At 45.8% G+C, this 8,030-nt stretch overlaps 1 non-coding gene across 1 annotated transcript; it reads left to right on the top strand.

Annotated features, from left to right (window-relative positions):
- Window positions 1–1,118: 1,118 nt before the first annotated feature.
- Window positions 1,119–1,190, top strand: trnad-guc (transfer RNA aspartic acid (anticodon GUC)). The gene has a single exon. It is a non-coding gene; the product is annotated as a tRNA-Asp (tRNA).
- The last annotated feature ends 6,840 nt before the right edge of the window (window positions 1,191–8,030 follow it).

Here is an 8,030-nt window from a genome sequence, read left to right as displayed (position 1 = left end):
TGGGCTCAAGGCGGGGTCTGTAAGCACAAGCAAACTGCCAGCACTTTTGTTTTACATGAAAATAGTTTGATGTCGGCCTATTGCGTTATTGTCTGGCTATAATTTGGAGGCAATATTAAACAATAGGCCCATATATTGTAAATATACATGTTGTGTTGTTTTGTTGTTATCACAAACGTATAGCCTGATCATAAATTTCATGGATACCTGGATGTTGTATGTTCCATTATATTTATGAATGAATGATTTATGTGAAGTCTGGCTTAGATTCGAGAATTAATCATATAGATTAAAAAAAGTTTTCATTTAAAACTTATCTCATATAATAAAATCCTCGTCCGAACGAACATATGTCAGAATGAAAAAACATTTAAATTATTTTTGTGATGCATCAGTATCAATAGCTACAACGTCATAACAGATATAGATATAATGCGGTTCATACTTTTGAAGTTGATGCGTATCTCCCGAAAAAAATCAACTCCAGAAGAGTCCGCGTCTGTAAATGCCTGAACTTCGGAATCGATCCTACCTTTGTTAGGCGCGGCATCTGTGTCTTGCAGCTGTTCCCTTGGATAAAGATGTTAATTGTCATGCTTACAGCATCTCGATCTCCGGCGTTTGTGAAGTTGGGATTGATGCTGTCCTGTGTTTTTTTTTTCCTTCCACACTTAAGCTCTGCTTGTTACTGCCCCATAGCGGAGCGCAAGTGAAACGGACTACCGGAGATTTGCACTGTTTTTCTGTTAGTGTGTATAATCAAAATATGACTCAGTTTGGCCAGTTAGAAAAATATGATAATAGAAAAGTATTCTTTTCCTCTCACTTTTTTTTCTTGATTTAATTACCGACTTCACGTACTTACACTGTGTCCCGTTGCACGATGTAATATTGCGAAACTATGATTTTGTGGCAGTGTTTTGTAAAGGAATTTTCCGTTTAATCATCGTCTTAGTATAAAGCTATATGGTTGTTCTGGTATCAGTGGACGTACATTATGTATTTTTTCTTCTCTTGAGCACCATGGTCATGACATGAAGCTCAGTCATTGATTACTCGCAAATGTTAGTAGTCATCCGCTGTTTATCTTGAAGATGTAAAAGTAGTGCGCGTACATCTCCTCGTTAGTATAGTGGTGAGTATCCCCGCCTGTCACGCGGGAGACCGGGGTTCGATTCCCCGACGGGGAGAGTCTGCATCTTTTTGCCTCGGTCTCAAAAGGCACCAAGCTAGAACCGGCCCCGTGTTAGTGGAAACGGGGCTTGTGACTTGTACTCATGCATAATATTCTGCGGGTCGCTCAGCAGCGCAGCATATGAAACTAGACTCGGATTGTAAGTGTGTGGTTTTGATAATTGATGTATGGATGGATGGATCCTTAATAAGAGATATAAACAATAAGGTCCAGTCGCCAACTAATCATGTAAAATACGTCATAAACTCATGGTTGTTAAACCCAGAATAAAAATGAAGACGTATAACTAGGAAAGTCAACTTGCACATTTCAATTTTGGTTCGATATAATCACGTTGTCCTTAACCCTCCAGTGCAGGAGGGGACGGTAATGCGCATCGAATGTTTCCGAACCTGTGTGTGATACAACCGAGGAAGAGCCGATGACTTCGGGGGAGGAGGGGCAGGCGACTCGGAAGAAAAAGCAGCAGAACCCAATGCAGCCTGTAGCCCATTCAAAGGCCTACTGTTGGACCTCTGCTTATTTTGCAATACGTCTTTAGTACGGACTGAAAAATGTCCGATTTCGATGAGTTTGAGAAGCAGTTAAGCGAAAATCGGCAAGGTAAGTTTGGCTTTGAAGATCGGTGTATGCTCCCTGTTTTAGGGTAATAAAGTGGCCGGCGTGTCCTAGCGCCGAGGATGGTGCGGAGGGCACTTCTGCTGGTTCCGAAAAGAAAAGCGCGGCTGGGAAATCGGTGCCTTTTATCCGAGCGCTCGCCGATTCTGAAACCTGCCCGATTCTTCTTCTCCCAGCTGCCGCAGGATCCCCGAAAACTGACCGCTTTGGTAAATCAGTGACATTCTTTGCTTGGCATTGTTATAGAGATCGCTAGGCCTGCATCCATCAGTGCCCGGCGTACATAACATGGACATTTCAATGAAACGTTATTGGGGTGCACTCGATGTGAAAGCCTGCGGTTTTATTTATTTAATTATTTACCATTATACACTTGGATCATAAATTGCGACCCGCGTATTTTCATTCGCAGTAACACACTATGCATGGATGTTTGTTGCAAGCGTTATATTTTCAAGATCACGTTTAAAGTTTTATGCAAATAAAAACGACCGCGACCACTTGATTTAAAGTCCGCACTTAATAACAGTGTTAGTTACTTGGTTTTTAAATACTACGACGAGTTTTCTATATAATGATATGATTTTGTCTCTTTCCGATGCACAATAGCCTTTCCCTTGGGTCCGAAATGCTGGCCCTGTCATCCGTACAGAATAAGTCTTTCTCACACGATCGCCGTTTCTTCATGATGTATAGACTCTAAAAATCAGCCGCGTTCCCTGGAATCATAACAACTGCTTTTAGGTCGTTATTGCAAAGTCTTGCACCTGTATCTACCTTTACAGCGGATAGCAGTAACTAACAATGATGTACAGTTATATAACAATACACATATAACTTCATTAAAGTGCAGAGAATCCAGTAAACTGAATAAACTTAAGCCATACTAACGCAACTGAAATATACAACATGCGTTACAACGGAGTCGAAAGTAGGATTGATTTATGTACCTATCAAATGGCAATCTTGTCATATCAGCTCCTTATCACTAAATCACTAAAATGTCATTCGAAACGACCTGATTCGGCTAGACGAGCACTAAGTGCCGCCGTGTTTGATAAACTAGCAGTTCCAGTCATTCATATCTGCGCTCTGACTATGCCTGCGATTGCGGTAATTGGTTATTACCGATTTACGTAAGATGCATTGGCCGCTCCGTGTCTGTACTTTTGCAGCGGTGCATTACCGTAACGCTGTTATAACTGATGCATGAAGCTGATTCCTCGAGCAGCACCTGCGTTTAAATGCTTCACTGAAAACTGCACCTTCAGGGATTTATTTAAGCTTCTATATGAAGGACCTGCTGGGATAGAAAGGTGATATTTTATTGCTAGTTTAATAAAGTGCTGTCTGTCAGATTGAAACGATATTAATTACCCATCCATCGTCCAACCAGTTATCTTAGTCAGGCTCCCCTGGAGCCTATTCCAGGCAAATTCCCCATACAGAGAGCAGAGGCAAAATTCAGGCCTCCAGACTCGGAGGCGTGAGGCAACTGTACTCACCACTGTGCTCCTATATCATTAATTAGTCTGGTTATGTTTTTATTGTTTCACAACAGACTGACATTCAAGGGGATGTCCTTGTGCCCTTGAAATTATTAGCCATTGAGAGATGGGTGTGTTTGTTTCAGGAGGGTGTGATTGAATATGTGAATTGAATGGAGGTGCTTCATTCTGGTGAGGAAACTGGGGAGTTAGACCCCGTACCACATCTTGGTCTCCGTAAGTGACTTTTAAGGCATAGCGCTGGGTCAGTCAGCATCCAGCACCCCAGGGAAGTTGGTAATATGATTACTCTGTGACTCATGGGCTTCAAACCCACAACCATCCGGACACACATTCATAATCCCTCTGAGTTACACATCTTGGATTTATCGAAATGGATGGTAGGGGGGCAGTCATGTCGCTCCGCCCACCGTCTCACTGGTACCACGGTGTCGTCCCCCAGAGCGGGAGAAGGAGCGACACAAGAAGCGTAGCCGCAGCCGGTCTCTGAGCCGTGGCGAGAAGCACCGCCGCTGGAGCAAGGACTCCAGGGGGCGGAGTCACGAGAAGCGCAGCAGCAGCCGCGACCGCAAGGGTCGTGACCGACGGAGCAGCTCACGCGAGCACAAGAAGCACAGGTACCCCCCCTCACGGTCCCGGTTACAGGCACTGAAGCTGATATCTAGCATGGTTTGAGGCCTCTTAACAAGTTTCTTTCACAATCAACCAATTGGTTTCTTCGTGGTGGGAAGGGGGACTGTACCCATATTAAATTTTAACTGGCGTTTATAAGTAGCCCCCGCCATAGCGATGGGACCTCAAAGCCAGCCTAAAAAGTGGCGCATGGTCACACCCTCATGACCTTAAACTGCCTGCGATCCAAAGTTAAATGTAAACATTCTGCCATCTGTTTGTTTTCGCCAGATTCTGAGTGTTTACACTGTATTGTTTGGGGAAAACAACCTTCTGTTTTGTGTTTGGGCAGCTACTCTCCTCGGAGAAGCCGTAAGAAAAGGACATACAAGTACTGGGATGTTCCCCCTCCGGGATTCGAGCACATCACCCCCATGCAGTACAAGGCAATGCAAGGTTTGGATGCGACGCTTCCATGTGTGCTAGTTCAGTATTGCAAGGTTATGGTATATTGGTTGCAATGAAAGCATTTATTCTGGAGTGCCCTCCTCCCCCCTGCTGGTCAAAGAGGGAATAACACTTGGGATGATTTCAGACAGTGTGAAGAGAGCTTAAACCTAGGGGTTAGAAGCAAATGAAGGCGACGATCCGGATGTTCTGGCCGTCCCTGGTTGGGGTCTTGAAGCCCTTTCTCCTCCCCACAGCTGCAGGGCAGATCCCCACGATAGCTTTACTGGCAACATCCACCACCAGCGGCGTGGCAGTGACGCCCACCCAGGTGCCGATGGTCGGCAGCCAGATGACCCGGCAGGCCAGGCGGCTTTATGTCGGCAACATCCCCTTCGGCCTGACGGAGGTGAGTCCAGGCAAAGTCCCGCGTTGCCTTCTGTCATGCATACTGGTGTCATGTGTAGCTCAGTGAGTTAGGACACTGAGCCGGTCACAAGAAGGTTGTTGGTTCAAATCCCTTGGGCAGCAGAGTGATTTCACCATTGGGCCCCCGAGCGCAGCCCTTAAGCACTATTTGCTCTAGGAACTGTCTGGTCCTGCTTCTTCAATGAAATGTATGTTGCTTTGGATGAAAGTGTCCGCAAAATAAATAGATAAATGTACTAGACTTGTCAGTCATTTTTTTTCTCGTTTGCCTGTTTTGATGTCTTCAGACGTCTGCCTGTCTTCATTCAGTGTGTCTGCCTGTCTTTTTAGGAGGCCATGGCGGATTTCTTCAATACCCAGATGCGATTGGCTGGCTTATGTCAAGGTCCCACCAATCCCGTCCTCGCTGTTCAGATAAACCAGGACAAGAACTTTGCCTTCCTTGAAGTAAGAGTCTTTCCTGCCTAATGGCTGCTGTGTCCAGGCGGAGACCGCAGCCTTCCCTGATTAACGACGTTCTTCGTTCTGCCCTAGTTTCGGTCCGTGGATGAGACCACGCAGGCAATGGCCTTCGACGGCATCATTTTCCAGGGTCAGTCGTTAAAAATCAGGCGGCCCCACGACTATCGCCCCCTGCCTGGCATCTCAGAGCAGCCCGCCTTCCACGTACCAGGTCCGTTTTGCTTGTCGCCGTCATAACCTTAATCTTTATTTACCTTTGAAGAGCCGATCGGCAAGGCCAGTTTTTTGTACTCGTTACGGACTGACTGTCCTTTGCAAGCTGCGGATGTCTTGTCATATAAAGAGGGAGACTTTCACTTTTATTTACTTAATGTTGTAAATATTTAGCAGACAGTTTTATCCAAAGTGAAGAATGTTTTTTTTTTTTTTTTTTTTTTTGAGAAATCAGGGTCAGCCTGTCCCTAGAGCAAACTCGCCGGCCCAGTGGTGTGATCACCAGTGATGTGAACCAGTGATCTTCTGATGATAACGCTGGCATCCTAACCAGCTGAGCCACACACACACACACACAGCTCAGTCACTCACTTCTTACTGTTAACATAGGGGTGTTGTGTGGCTCTGTGATGTTTGCCCATGAAAAGAAGGTTGCTGGTTGGCAGGGTTGGCAGAGTGATTTCACCACTGGGCCCTTGAGCAAGGACCCTAACCCCCAAATTGTTCTAGGGTTGCTGGCTCCTATTCTAGTTAAAAATTCTGGACACACCTACTGAAAATGACTTGTTTTTCAGCAAGATAATGACCCAAAGCCCACCTTGAAGGTTATGCAAGTAGCTTATTACCTTGTGAACTAGGAAAGAGATGGTCCCCACAGCCCCCCAACCTAAACTCTATAGAGCTGGTTTGGGATCAGTTGGATGAGAGTAAGAGTAAGGTAGCCAGCTTGCGCGCAGAACTTGTGGAAACTCGAGGACTGTTGGAGAAACGGTCCAGGTGGGTACATATGTTAGCTGGTTGAGTCCGCAATGCTGTCATCGAAGCCAATGGCTCCTATTTTGAAGAGACAAAAATTTTGTCTTTGCAGTACTTCATATGCATAACTTCCATGCCCAAAGGCCTTTTACTATAAGGTGAATAACAGCTAAAATAGAGACAAATGCATTAAGAGCAGGTGTGTCCATACTTTTGACTGGTGCTGCATGTGTCAGCATCTCCCATGGAGAGCAAGATGGGAGAGACAAAAAACAGTCGTCAAACTGCCCCAGTATTTAGGTATTTTTTTGCTGGAGTTACATTTATCTGATATTATATAGGAGATAACGACGTCATACTGATTTGAAGTTGGCTTATTTCACTCGCGCCGTTTGCTCGTGGTCATTATCCGGCATGTTGACGGTTTGCTGTGATCGGCCGGCTTTGGGCGCCGTGCCGCTCTGTCTGCAGGGGTCGTCTCCACCGTGGTTCCAGACTCGCCACACAAGCTCTTTGTCGGAGGCCTGCCCAACTATCTCAGTGACGATCAGGTACCCCGCCCTCAGTCTCTGTCGCCGGGGAGCCGACCCACAACCCTCCTGTGTTTCTGTCCCACTGCTGCACGTGGAACTCAAGCAGGCATGCACACACACGCACACGCACGCACGCACGCACGCGCACGCACATACATACATAAAATAAACACTCGTCTCTGTGTAACTGATTAGTAGGAAAAGAAAGCCTGTCAAAGTTACCTCACCGCTTAAAATTCATTACAAGATACTGGGGGGTCAAATGTCAGCATCATGTTTAAAGCTAGCTGCTGAAAATAGCCGCACATTTGAGGTTTTTTTTTTTTTTTTTTAAAGATATTCATGGGATTTATTAAACATTTATTAGACATGTAGGTAATGAGTTGACAGTTACATTACGCTCATTGTTTATCCAGCTGTAAATTATGAAGATATTGAGACCCCGCTAATGTAAAAGGTACGTTTCCCAAAACCTCATGTTATCGACTTGCATAGTTGGAACCATTCAGTTGTTATCTAATGTTGTTAGCAAATAACCTTATTAGCAACAAAGGCTTTGGGAAACGTGCCTTACAGCTGGCGGCTTGCCAAACCAGTCACGTAGCCAGTCCCTGTGCTGCCTGTTGCTGGGTACCCTGGAATATTTGTATATCGGGTTAATTGCTGAGTGTTAGTCGGATGAATCAGCCGCGTCGTTTTGCTGCATGAAAATTTAAAATCGAGTCATCTGCGCGTCACCTAACTGACGAATACCTCCACATTGCCATACACCTGTGTTTGCCCAATCCCAGTCCTCGGGGAACCGCCGACTGTCCACATTTTCGCTCCCTCCTAGCTCCCAGCCAATCAGGAACACCGAATACCTGGTACAGGTGTGCTGAGAGGAAGCAAAAACGTGGACTGACCGGGGGGGTACCCCCGAGGACTGGGCTGGGAAACACTACCATAGACTGTGCTTGAAATGTGGGGGAGATCGACCAAGTCCCCAAACGCTTCAGTATTCGCAGACGTGCCGTGTCTCACGTCCATGTCCGCACACTGAGAACGATGACTTCACATCCCGTTAACAGCGATGGGGAGCTGCGGAAGAATCGTTCCCTACATTGCTGTGTCGCTCGAAAGGCAGAAAATACTTCGGACCTTTTTCCCGGTGAACGATTATCAGCTTCACTGGAGTTTTCACATCGTGCCCCATGCCCTATTCTGTTATGACGTCAGTGATGGATAATATTACCATAACAACATGCACAGATGAGG

Source organism: Brienomyrus brachyistius, unplaced genomic scaffold (genome assembly GCF_023856365.1).
Source record: "Brienomyrus brachyistius isolate T26 unplaced genomic scaffold, BBRACH_0.4 scaffold186, whole genome shotgun sequence".
NCBI lineage: Eukaryota > Metazoa > Chordata > Actinopteri > Osteoglossiformes > Mormyridae > Brienomyrus > Brienomyrus brachyistius.
The sequence above is the reverse complement of the archived record's forward strand: the minus strand, read 5'-3'. Positions and strand labels throughout refer to the sequence as shown.